The following is a 13694-nucleotide window of genomic DNA, read 5'->3' as shown; positions in this document are numbered from 1 at the left end:
AGAGAAACTAGAGAATAATTGTAAAATATCAAGCGTTATCCGAACGCGCTAAATCCCATGTCTCGATTAGTTCAATTTTCGTTCCCCAAGTTTAGCCGTTTAAAAGGAGCAGGATTAGTAGCACCAAAGCAGAATTTGAATACAACCGCTATACCATCATTCTATTGCGGCTTAATAAATATTCTCACACTGCGGCAATCCTTCAGTTTATGGTTTACTTTCGTGCTGAGCGGATATGTTAGCTTCAGAACGTATTCCCAGAATATGCACAAAGAAAACTGTACAGTACTGAGGTTGCATTGACGCGCAGAAGCAAAGCAGACGAGAAATGTGAAGTTAACTATCAACTTAGACTCTGCTTTCGCATGGATTTTAATTCTAGTCTCAGTCCAGCCTGCAAGCCAACTTAAGAGATAACTTCAATTTTTTTTAACTGTCTCATAGACACTGTAGGTTTTGATCTTCTAGTTGTTTGGACGTTTTTTTTTTATAGAGATGAGGAACGCTCTACCAGCCTTACCTGGGAAGGGTTAACCCAGACGTCGAGTGGGGATCGCACCCACAAAAACTATAGATGGGTTATACCTATGATATAATCGCAAGGTTGACGTAGGACTGCCGTTGGCTTAGTAATCAATTGTATATTTCAATTAACAATCTTTTCTTTTTAATCATACTTCGAGCCCAAGCCCGTATGCTCGCACCTTCCTCTTTACCCCGTCCATAAGGTTCTGTACAACGTCAGGTTGTAGTTTTTTTTGAACAGAAATCCATTTTCTCTTGAAGTCCGCCTCCGATTTGACAACTTTTGGGTTCTTCCGGAGGGCCTGCTTCATTATCGCCCAATATTTCTCTATTGGGCGAAGCTCCGGCGCGTTGGGCGGGTTCATTTCCTTTGGCATGAAGGTGACCCCGTTGGCTTCGTACCACTCCAACACGTCCTTTGAATAGTGGCACAAAGCGAGATCCGGCCAGAAGATGGTCGGGCCCTCGTGCTGCTTCAATAGTGGTAGTAAGCGCTTCTGTAGGCACTCCTTAAGGTAAACCTGCCCTTTTACCGTGCCGGTCATCACGAAGGGGGCGCTCCGCTTTCCGCAAGAGCAGATCGCTTGCCACACCATGTACTTTTTGGCAAAACTTGGATAGTTTCTGCTTGCGAATCTCCTCCGGAACGCTGAATTTGTCCTCTGCAGAGAAGAACAACAGGCCCGGCAGCTGACGAAAGTCCGCTTTGACGTAGGTTTCGTCGTCCATTACCAGGCAATGCGGCTTCGTCAGCATTTCGGTGTACAGCTTCCGGGCTCGCGTCTTCCCCACCATGTTTTGCCTTTCGTCGCGGTTAGGAGCCTTCTGAACCTTGTATGTACGCAGGCCCTCCCGCTGCTTGGTCCGCTGGACGAATGAACTTGACAAATTCAGCTTATTGGCGACATCCCGGACCGAACTTCTCGGATCACGTCTAAACTGCTTAACTACGCGCTTGTGATCTTTTTCACTGACGGAGCATCCATTTTTGCCGTTCTTCACCTTCCGGTCGATGGTTAGGTTCTCGAAGTATCGTTTTAGTACTCTGCTGACCATGGATTGGACGATTCCCAGCATCTTACCGGTGTCCCGATGTGACAACTCCGGATTCTCGAAATGAGTGCGCAGGATTAATTCACGACGCTCTTTTTCGTTCGACGACATTTTTCCAAATTTACGAAAAATTTACAGTGAAGCATGGCCAACGTGATCTATACACTCTTATCTGATTATAAGCGAAAGCTGAAGATATAATTCCTAAAAATTAAATTTCTACAGCGTTTTTTCCGTGATGCAATTTGATGTGACACACCCTTTATTTACATTTCAATTGCAAACAAATCCCTATTTAAGTCAAGTCATGCATTATGGTAGTAGTTATAGCAGCAAATAGTTATCAACATTTTGCCTAATCATCAAACGGTATGCGTAGAAGTTCAGTGACCTAGCGACATGAAGAGATATCTTCCAATGCAGTCTTGAATAATCGAGTCAAAGCGTTGCATTTGTACCCACTTTTGTAGACCGTGATAGCAAAATTAATGCCGGAGTGTAAAAATGCATGCGGGTGTAAAACAATTGCCGACTTGAATGTATCTGCAATATCGATTTTCCCAACTTCTTGGTTTCGGAATCTGTATTAGGAAAACACATTCCGGTTTGCAAAAACGTAAGCGAGTGCAAAAGTACCCGCTGCTTGCATCTAATTTGCTATGCCGATTTCCCCAGGCTTCATGATTTTGAAGGGAAACATTCCTATTTCCAGAAACGCAAGCGAGTACAAAAGTAAAAGTGTGATTTCAATAGTCTGTTTTGAAAGCAATTTTAGGGCTATTGAAACAAGTTTTTGGATCAAAAAGTAACAAGCATATAACACGTAGACATTTTATCTTCCGAATGAAGTGTTTATCATATCATTTCGTTCAGTTGTTTAGGAGCAATTAACGCTCAAAGTCTCGTTCTCCGGCGTAACGCTTTCGTTTTCAAAACTTTGAACTTACACCCCAGTATAGAAATGAAAGACGTAGTTCTACGTCAAAACCAAGCACTCTACTCGTTGCCTCATTCCCCCTGGGACCACATCTAGGCGACTACTTCAGGGGGCGGCTGTTCTCGTGCACTTCTCGAGTTTACAACGTTGAATAGCGTTGATCCTTCCCTTTTTCTCAATATTTTTTTTCTCCATTTCTTTCCACTGCGCTTATGTCCATTTCGCAGGCATCCATTTACCCGTCGGGACGTGAACCGATTAGGAATTGCCCTCCAACTTGACGCGCAACCCGTCACAGTCACCCTCGCGGAGTTTCTCACCTGTCGAGACGTGCACCGATTAGGAAGCGCATTCCAACTTGACGCGCGCCTCGTCACAATCACCCTCGCAGGATTTCTCTTCCCATCGACGTGCCGATTAGGTAGTGCCCTCCAACCTGACGCGTACTCCTTCACAGCTACTCTCGTGGGGTACCGTCGTGGGGTACAACCGTTGCCGTTGTTCGCCTTGCAGTCAGGCGTTGTCAGCATGTTGATCGACTCTCCACTTCCCCTGCAGCTCCGACATTATTTGTGTGATTGCACTACTCACGGTATTCCAGATCCTCTCGTCGCGACACATCTCCTCCACAATATTCCCGACATGAAGTGAGGGCAGCCCCTCGCGCCTTACGGTGAACCTGGGACAGACAAAAACGACGTGCTCAGGTGTTTCCTTCACATCTCCACACTCCGGACAGAGGGGTGAAACTGCGTGCCCGAACCGATGTAGATATTGCCTGAAACAGCCATGTCCAGACAGAAACTGCGTCAAGTAGAAGTTAACCTCACCGTGCTTCCTGTTCAACCAGGTAGACAGTACCGGTATCAGCCTGTACGTCCATCTACCGTTTTCTGTCGTATCCCATTCCTGCTGCCATTTGTCCAACGACTCCGCTCTCATCAATTTCCGGATACCTCTGGTTTCCCGCCGCTTGTAGCACTCGCTGTCTTCCGCCAGGGTGATGCAGATGGGAATCATACCGGCGATGACACACGCAGCTTCTGTCGAAATGGTCCTGTACCCGCTTACGACTCGCATGGCCATGAGTCGGAATGTGGGTATCCAGTATCTATTTCGGTGGGTATCCAGAGCCGCCAACCAAGCAGGGCCACCATACCTCAGAATCGACGAAGATACACTTGCCAAGAGACGCCTCTTGCTGCTGCTTGGGCCAAAGCTATTTGGCATGATCCTCCCCACCACTTTGATGGCCTTTGAAGCCTTCCCACATGCATAGTCGACGTGCTGGTTGAAATTTAGACGGTCGTCGATCATGACTCCGAGGTATTTCACTGCCCGCTTCGAAACGATGGTATGTCCTCCGACCGATACCTCTGCCCGCAGCACTGCCTTACGATTGCTCACCAACAGCACCTCGGTTTTGTGATGTGCCATCTGGAGCTTTACGCTGTCCATCCAACTACCGATCATGTCTACAGCCTCAGTCGCAACATTTTCACCTCCTGGAGCGTCTCGCCGAGTATGTCGTCCGCGAATCCCACGATCTCCACACCTCTGGGTAGTTTCAGCGTTAGTACACCGTCGTACATCGTGTTCCAAAGCGTAGGAACTAGGATGGAACCTTGCGAAACTCCCGCCGAGATGTTCTTGTAGTTGTTTGGATGTGCCTGAGTATATCTGTAAGTATGTGTGTCGATGCGATTGCTTATTATTGATATGAACTCATTTCAACGGACGATTTCGCGGTTCGGTTTATGCTTCATATGCAAGCACATGTAATAAAATTGGTTTCTTATTTATTCCTCGATTCTTGTTGTATATTTATTAAAAGCATATCAATCGACACTCTAAGATTTATATTTATTTATCCTTTTTTTAATATTACTAAAGATTTGTCTTTTACTATACATTACGGTTTCCCAGTCCCTAAATAGTTGAAATTGATGAAAATTTGGCACATCCTCATGTCTCCATTCATTTGTTTTATGCCCTCCTAACAGCACCGTCGACAATGAAGCCCTTAACGTAGCGGAGAAGCACAGTATTCATAAACCGATACCATTGAAAAGTCAATCGCAGCAATGAATAGTGGATCATCATTTCCAAACTGAAAAATGCATATGAAGCGCATGCGACTGAAGGTTATAAGCAGTGTTGCCACATTTTAATCTGGTACAGATTAAAATGGGGTTAAAAATCTTTCTCATCTGTACTTTTTCGTCCAAAAATCTGTACCATCGAACATATTCGTTGTAGAAATTTAGCATGAAAAAATACTCATTTGTTTACTACAAATACTACATTTACATTTGCAAATATATTCCTAGGCTAGAGACAAATGAACCTAGAGGTTTTAGGCCTCTATTATAAAAATAGGGAAGATAAGTAAGACCTTGCATAAAAATCACGCGAATAGCGCATCTTCCGATTGGTCGTAGCTAATCGATATTTGTTTCTCTTCTCCCGTGCGGATTGCTATGAGAGTGAACAAACACGAATACTTTGGACCGAAAAAATTTAGGCTTCAGGATGAATTATACAATTTCAAACAAACTACGTCAACTACAAATACTAATTTTGAAATTATCGATCATATGACCTTGGTGATATGCGATGAATTTTACGATTTCGCGATTTAACTCGTTTTGAAGATAATGTTTTGCAAGAAGTAAGGCAAAAACATATTAAATACACTAAAAACTAAAAAAAATTATACGCAGTGATAGTCATTAAAGGCCCACCTTGGATGTTTAGAAACTTTTCTCAATTTCTGGACTAATTTATTGGCGATCTAACGTACAAATCTACACCTAGGCGGCGCTGCGGTGAAAGTGATGATGGTTTTAAATTTTGCCATGTGAGCTTATGGAAGGTTTGTAGTTCTTTCCATAAATTACAATGTTATAATCATAAAAGATTATTTGATTGCGATGAGTTTGTAAGAAATTTAATTCTGCGCAATTTTATATATAACGTGTTATTTATTTACCTCTTTCAGTAGTGAAAACTATAAAAATGTTGACAAAGGTTGAATTAAAGAAGGAAATTCGAGAGCACAACCAAACACAAGTAGAAAATTGCACGATTCCTGCATGTGATAACTACCTTGGAAAGCCCGGAAGTAAAATATACGTGATTTGTTTTTGAGTTTTAGGTTACATTAGCATCATTTTCTTGGTTCAAAAACAAAATCCAGATGTCTCACCGATCGTTTACGTTTTGCGTTAGATCGCCAATTGGAAATCACGTATATTTTACTTCCGGGCTTTCCAAGGTAGTTCTCACATGTAGGTGTAGATTTGTACGGTAGATCGCCAATCAAAAACTACTACCGTAATTTTATAGAATTGTTTGTAAACTATTACTCTTTCATGTAATCAACAAGTTTTGCCTTTTTTGTTAGATTTTGTTTACCCCCTTACATGACTTCTTTGGTGTGTGCAAATATTCGTTGAGAAAAAAAAATGCTCACTCCAAATGACAGTTAGAGCTGTGCGGTATTGTTAGCAATCGATATTGGAGTGATATAAACAAAATGATGTTTACATTGTATTTAAAACAGTATTAGATAACGATTTTCTCAATTTTGTTTGAATAAAAAACAATTTTGTTAAGTAAAAATAGCAATTTCATAAGTCTTTATTATAAAAAAACAACATTTTTCATAACATTTCCATCATACTGGATTCAATTAACAAAAATTAAACTAAACATTTCATTTCAATGGCACGCAAAATAAAAATAGAAAACAATTATAAAAGCCCAAGTCAAATCCCGAGACAAATCACGCAATAGAAGCAAAAAAGTGTAAGGCATCAATATTTGGTGTGGCCTCTTGAAGATTCAATGACCTGTTGAAAGCGTTTGGGCATATTATCCATAGAGTTCTGGAGGTTCAACATTACGTTCCACGCCTTCTGGAGAGCCGTGAAATAAGTGTCCTAATTAGTGATACTAACTTCCACCACTTTGTTGTCGGAAATGGCTACGGATTCTCGATTGGGTTGACATCTGGACTTTGCGGAGGCCATTCATGGGTTTTTTTTTTGCGTGAACGGAAATAGGCTTTGGTCTTCTTAACAGTATGCTTCGGGTCGTTTTCCTGTTGAAAATAGCTGTTTCGTAGGTCAGTTTTTCGAAGCGATTCCTTCAGGTTGTCCTTAAGGATATCATTGTAGACATCTGCTGTCATGATTCCGTTAATTCGCACCTGATTTCAAACACCAACCCAGGAGAATCATACCCTCACCATTACTCTCTTTCGTGCTTGACTGTAGCCTGCAAATGACGTTCCTGCAATCCTTCATCATCTTTTCGCCACACTTTTTGTGCCGCTCGTTGTTAAAAAACTCAAATTTCGATTCGTCAGTCCAAAGTACTTTTTTCCAACAGTCTATGGGTTTTTAAACATGTTTCCGGGCAAATTTCAACCATTTCAGTTTGTTTTTCTTGCTGATAAACGAACGTTTTTTTTGTGAATCTGCTCTTGAGTCCATGTTCTGCTCGTCTGAGGCGTATGGTTATGGCCTATCGGTCTCCCGACGACGGCCTCCTCCAGATCTGTCAGCAAGCGAACCGTGAGATTTGTGCTTGTGCACAATTTCACAAACTGCTCCTTCCGGTTTATTTCGAACTTCTCTACAATCTTCCGCGTTGGAACCTGCGGCAAATGATCCTGAACAACAAGATTTCGAATTTGCATGCTGATTTTCCACCCATTTTGAATTTGTTGTAGACAACAACATATCGCGTCAACTGGATCACTGAAAGGTTGTAAATAATATCGCACAGCCCTAGCTGTGATAACAAGTGGAACAAGGGGTTACTCAAAGATTTTGAATGATTTTGATATTATTTTTTGGCGGTGGGCTTTTATTTTTGTCATCGCATATTTGCACACTCAAAAGAAGTCGTACAAGGAAGTAAACAAAATATAACAAAAATGGCAAAACTTGTTAGTTATTCGGAAGAGTAGTAAGGTAATATTCAATTCTATGATATTACGGTAGGAGATTTTGATGAGATAATATGCAAGCTTTTCTATGCCTATCATTGTAGAGGTTGATGTTCAGGATACGAATGCATTGTTGACGTAAGGCTACGAAATTATTTCATTCAATTCGCTTGTATATTATTTTAGAATACATTCATATTCTTTTTTTCAGGGGAAAGATTTGGCCCTGAAAAGCAACTACACCTACGTGGGTGTATAGAAGCAGCTCTAGATGGTAGATTCATGATTCATTCTTCCCGTCGGGGCAACAAAACACAAGCTGGTCGTGTGTCGCAATTTGCTTATGCCAGTGCACTGCAATGAATATACATCGCAGATGTTCTCCTAGATTTCTTTTTGGAATTCCTAGTGTTGATTCTTAGAATATGAAAACCAGTAACTACAGCGGCGGCCTTTTTCGCAGCTGACACACTGTGGCCACAGAGTAAAACAGGCAAAACCCCCATTGTTTGTAGGGCAACAATCACAAAGGCGGAACTTACGTTGCAATATTTTTCTTCTCCTGCAACCCACATCGTCGTCGTCATTTCAACTAATATTGTTGAGATCGTCGAAGGATCAACTCTCAACATTAACATATACTGTGGGCTGTTCGTTGTCTAGAGCCACACAAACACTGAAATGAGGAAAAGTAAATTCACACTGATGGACGGAGCAATGTTCCATGTGGGTCATCGATACACACAGCAATAGAAAAAGTTGCTGACGTTGGCTGGAACGGGACTACATAAAAAAAGTTGCAAATGGCATATTCGAAGTACTCGCCATTGTAATAGTCGTAAACGGAGGAACCTCAGCTGCAATATTTGTTTTTCCCTCAGTAGCGGAACCATAAAATTTTCATTTAGAGCGAATGCTTTACACGCAACTGATTGCGCGTTGGAGTCAATTTGAATTTCACAGAACAAATATATGTCATGAACGAAAGCCGTTGTCTGTCTATAACTAATTCTCGGCTTTGAGAAAGGCCATTTGGAAAGTATCGAGCAACGTTGCATTCTGGTGGCTAGCCCAGTGACTTGTGATTTTCTAATTTGGAACCCCTATTGGGAGACATAAAAAACGCCTTGTGGTTGTTGGGTTTTTATTGTGAGAACGTTCGAATTATTAATTACCAACTCTTTTCGTGATTAATTAGAATGGACCTGTAACTGAAACGCATCGAATGATTCTTGATATTGATGAGATCACCTTTAGAGATAGAATGTTGTGATTGATTTCCACACTTCAGAAGTGGAGATTTTATTATCGTAGATAAGGAGTATCCCCGAAAGGAAAGTCTGTTTGGAGATGCGGAGTCCACTTTCACTTCCACTTGTTCATGCATGAAGAACCGTTACGGCAACTCGCTACCAGACACAACTTATCCGTTTGAGTCGAGCATTGAAGGATAAATGACCGCAATATGAACAGACACGAGAAAATGAATTTTCCAAATGAATGGCCAAATGTGCCCGAGTCGTTAAAACTTATCTGGAAACAGTTCAATAGGACTCCCTTCCTCACCGACTATATTTTTCAGATATCGCTTCATCCATTTGCCATTTGTTCCGGTCGATGATGCAGGATCTGGCTGAGCAATAATTCCATTCTCACCAAAAGACCAAAAATTGGGCATATTCATTTATCGTTTCGGAAGACTAGCAGTTTTTGACGTAGAACTACGTATTTCATTTTTATACTGGGGTGTAAGTTCAAAGTTTCGGAAACGAGAGCGTTACGCCGGAGCTATAAGATTTTGAGCGTGAATATCTCCTAAACAACTGGACAAAATGCTATGATAAACACTTCATTCAAGAGATAAAATGTCTACGCGTTATATGCTTGTTATTTATTAATCTAAAAACTTGTTTCTATAGCTTGAAATTTGCTACTGCAATCACACAAATTTGTATATGAGCGAGTGTCCGCTCGGAAATCCACTCAGTTATAATTGTACAGCGATTAGAGCATATTACCGTTGTTGTGGCGAAGCTAACTTCGTCCATTATGAAAGCGCTGATGAACGGTGTCATCAAGAGGATGTTTGTGCATACAAACGGCATTGGTGTGTCGGGTTTGTTAAAAATTCCCCCTAGGACCAAAGTGGAATTCATCGGAAAGAAGAATGGTACCACTAAGAAGGCGTTCAAGAAAGCACTGACATCGAAAAGGCTTGAGGCATTGAAGACAACCGCCACACACACATATACTCCACACGTGCAACTCTTTTCGTTTGGGGGTCATCGAGTCAGCATTGATTGCCGGCGGGCGTCGAGCATCGAGGAGAATAAACCGAAAAGTTGTCATCTCTGCTAACAAATAAACTACCAGTTCTACTCAGAACTTTGCATTGCGTTCAAACGAAAGAGTTTACTTGGTTTTCTACTCATAATATAATAGTGCAACCAAATACAGTTGGTTTTGTATTTTTAAATCAAGTGCAATTAATAGAATAGCTTCTGAAGATTATTTTCCCCACTAGTAACATATATTCGTGTTCTATATTCTCTGAATAGTAGTAAAATTTTGCAGTTTGTGTATATTGTAACAAATTGTATTTCTAACGTGAGATTACGTGCTTATTGGGTGTATAAAATGAAAAACGGAACATTTTTCTTATCACGAAAATTATATAATTTTCTAGCGATTATTGCTCCGTCGGTGGAGGCTTTAAACTCAGTGAGTTCATTCGATTTTCTTGTTTTTCTTCCAAATTTTCGTTCAAATTTGTTCTTTATCGCAAATTATTAGACCAGTATTTTTTTATTTTTTTTTGTTAGGGTGACCATTTCTATTTTAGTGTGGTCCGAAAAATCCATTTTTTCGCATTTTTGCCAAAAAATGACTTTTTTTTCAATTTATAACTTTTGAACTACTACACCCATTCAGATGATCGACATATCCAATTAAAGCCATTCACCTGGTTCTTTTTTGAAAAAATACTATAACTGCAGAAAATTTGTATTCTGCTCTCGTTATTATTGATTGTATTCGTTTTTTATTGTTTTCATAGTCTCGGGACGAAAGGCGCTATATTTGTTTACATTTTTTCCTGAAAGCTGAGTTCTTTTTTATATAATAAAACCAGAGAGGTGTTATTTTTCCTTTTTAAGTATTTTTCAAAGTTAACATGTTTTCGGCTTTCGTTCAATATTTCTATGCGACTAGACTAGATGTATGTGACTATAATCCAATTAAATGGCAGGTGTGTTATTTTTTAAAAAATACTAGCGGCTAGCTAGTAGGCTTTAATTTGATACGTCGATCACCTGAATCGGTCCAGTAGTTCAAATGTAATACATTTAAAAAAAAAGTAATTTTTGGGAAAATAGGGAAAAATTATTTTTTGGACCATCGGTTAATTTTGAAAAATCATAACTCAAAAACGAAAAAAAAGCTTCCCTGGTTTCGAGATATGTTATTTGAAAAATTCTCAGCTTTCCAGGAAAAATATAAAAAATATAGCGCCTTTGGTCCCGAGACCACGAAAACTATGAAAAACAAATACAATCAATAATAACGAAGACATTATTCAAATTTTCTGCAACTGCAGTATTTTTCCAAAAAAGCCCATTGCCCAATTGGCTTTAATTTAATATGTCGAACATTTGAATTGGTCCAGTGGTTCAAAAGTTATGAATTTTTGAAAAAAAGTCATTTTTGGCAAAAATGCGAAAAAATGGATTTTTTGGACCACCCTAAAATGGAAATGGTCACCATAACAAAAAAATGAAACATACTTTGGGATAAAGAACAAAACTACCACTTTTGACGAAAATCTGAGAACCACTATATCGGTTTGGCATGGAATGGCTGAATGAGAATAACTAAAAATGGACGCTTTATCTCAATCTTATCTCATTCAGACAATTTCTATAGCCGCTATTTCGACTAATGTGGAAATATGTTCTTAGAATAAGCAAATATTCCTAAAACATCTTTTCGATTGCGGCTCGAACTGAACCTGCCCTGAGAAAAGAATGTATCTCGCCCCAATCGATCCATCTATAATTCAATCGAAACAAAGTTCATCCGTCCGAAGGACCCATCATGGTGTGTCGCAGTTGCATAAAACCCAAACAGTTATCACACCGAGCAAACGAAAGTGCTGTAGTGCTTCTGCAATTGGAAATTTCCGCCTTCCGACGGCAGTAAATTTATATTCCATTCTCATCCCACCCTGGGTGCCTCAGAGTGAACTGCCAAAAGTCCGTTTCCCTTTCGGATGTCACATTCTCATTTTCCGGCCTGTTCGTTTATTTTATTTATTTAGTTTTTCTTTTCCTATTCCAATAAACGAGACGACCTTCTCGCTTTTGGATTTTCTTCCCACATTCGAACCAAGCTGGTTTAATCGGAGCATAGAGGCGCGACGGAAGCTGGATGGACATCCGCAACTTCTGTGGATGTAAAAGTATGGAAAATTGTTTGTGGGAAATATGCAAACCATGCTCTGCGTTCGTCGGATTCATGGCTGGTGCTGAGGAATGAATGAACCGGGGGGTGGGGTAAGTGTTTCCAACGTTATCCATCAAAGGCAGAGGAATTTCGGTGCGGAGAAAGTTGTAAATCACTCATCACGAAGTGCATTTTATATGGATTTGTCACGGGTAAGAGAGAGCGATGGAGATCAATTGGGGGGGATTAAGATGTCAACAGTGTATGTTAGTTTCGATGAAAAATCTATGAAGGGTCTCCGTGGGTTATCTTGATAGTTTGTAGGAACATTTTCTATGGCCTCTCTAATTATCGCCAGACTTGTGGCAGACTATTTCAACAGGCACACAAAAGGAAAACCATACCGCCAGGCTTTGTTTTTACTACACGGTTTCTGTGTGGAAATTTTCATTGTGTTCTATGCTAATGCAACGCATGCCACAGCACGAAATCCGTTTTTCTTTAGTTATCCCACCATGAGGGGGTGGAGTGTGCGAGGGAAACTCCGTTTGTGTGCACTATTCGAGGGCAACAGCTTTCAGCGGTAATGTTCCAGTTTGCATCTGCTCGTTCATCGTTAGTTGTTGGTTGCACTGTAGCGTGTGCAGAAAAAACTATAGGAATTGTGGGGGATGATGACAAAGAATGCCATCAGGATTCCATGGTTCCCTCATCCCGGGTAGATTAGATGTGCGAGAAGTGCACCAAAATAACAGAGAATAAATACAACAGGCACCAATACACAGGCGGAAAGGGGTGGGGGGAAATGATGCGAGGGTGGTTTGGTATCTCTACATGGTCGTCTTCGTGCGTTCATGTTTTGTCCTTTGTTTTCGCCGAGAAGCCAAACCGGATGATGGGGACTACAGGAGGCAATTTGAAAGGGGTTCAAGGGTGCCTCTCGGCGTCATAACAAAAAAAAAACAGAAGCGACATAGCTAGTTACTGCCGTCAAGCTACTACTTGCCGTGCCGTCGTAGTATACGCTCGTCGAGGGCGATTAATCCAGGGGTGTATTTCCTGGGAGGCTCCGTCACCCAGATGTGGTTGACACTTTTCTCGTTCAATTTGAATAGAATTTTTGAACGGAATTTCAAAGAATAGGCACTTAAATGTAAATATGGGATATGTACAGTAGGGTGGCAATGGATGTATGGAGGAAAAAATCATCATCGAATTTTAAAAACCGACCATGTGCAATTTGTTTATTGGCCCAAAAAATGACGTGTGCAAAGTTTCAGCTCAATCAGGCATGATTTAGGGGTACCTCAAAGTTTAGATTTTTTGGCCGCTCAGACTAAGTCCGAAAAAGTCGATTTTCTGCCAAAATTTTTTTGAAAACCTAAAATATTTTAGGTTTTTTATATTTTAAAACCTATTTTAGGTGAAAACCTAAAATATTTTAAATATAATTAGGGTAACACGGGGTGATTCGGTTATATGGGGTGATTTGGACCACCCCTTTATCTCAAAAATTACGGCTCAACTTGGATTTTCTATAATGTCATTTCCTTCTATTGTTGAACCGTATGTAACTAAAGTAAAAAAACTTTGGTAAAAGTTCACAAGTAGAGAGAAACGGTAGCATAAATACATTATGTACTTTGAGCGTCAAAAAATGTGAGTTTTCCGATCGTGGTTTTAAGATTTTTCCCGCTGATTAAACAAACTTTTCGTGTATTGTGCAGTAAAGTTCTGTTCGCCTACAGAAGAGGAACAATATGATGTAGTGAAACTGTGAAT

The sequence above is a fragment of the Toxorhynchites rutilus genome, chromosome 1, assembly GCF_029784135.1.
Source record: "Toxorhynchites rutilus septentrionalis strain SRP chromosome 1, ASM2978413v1, whole genome shotgun sequence".
Taxonomy (NCBI): domain Eukaryota; kingdom Metazoa; phylum Arthropoda; class Insecta; order Diptera; family Culicidae; genus Toxorhynchites; species Toxorhynchites rutilus.
This window is presented reverse-complemented; position numbering follows the sequence as displayed.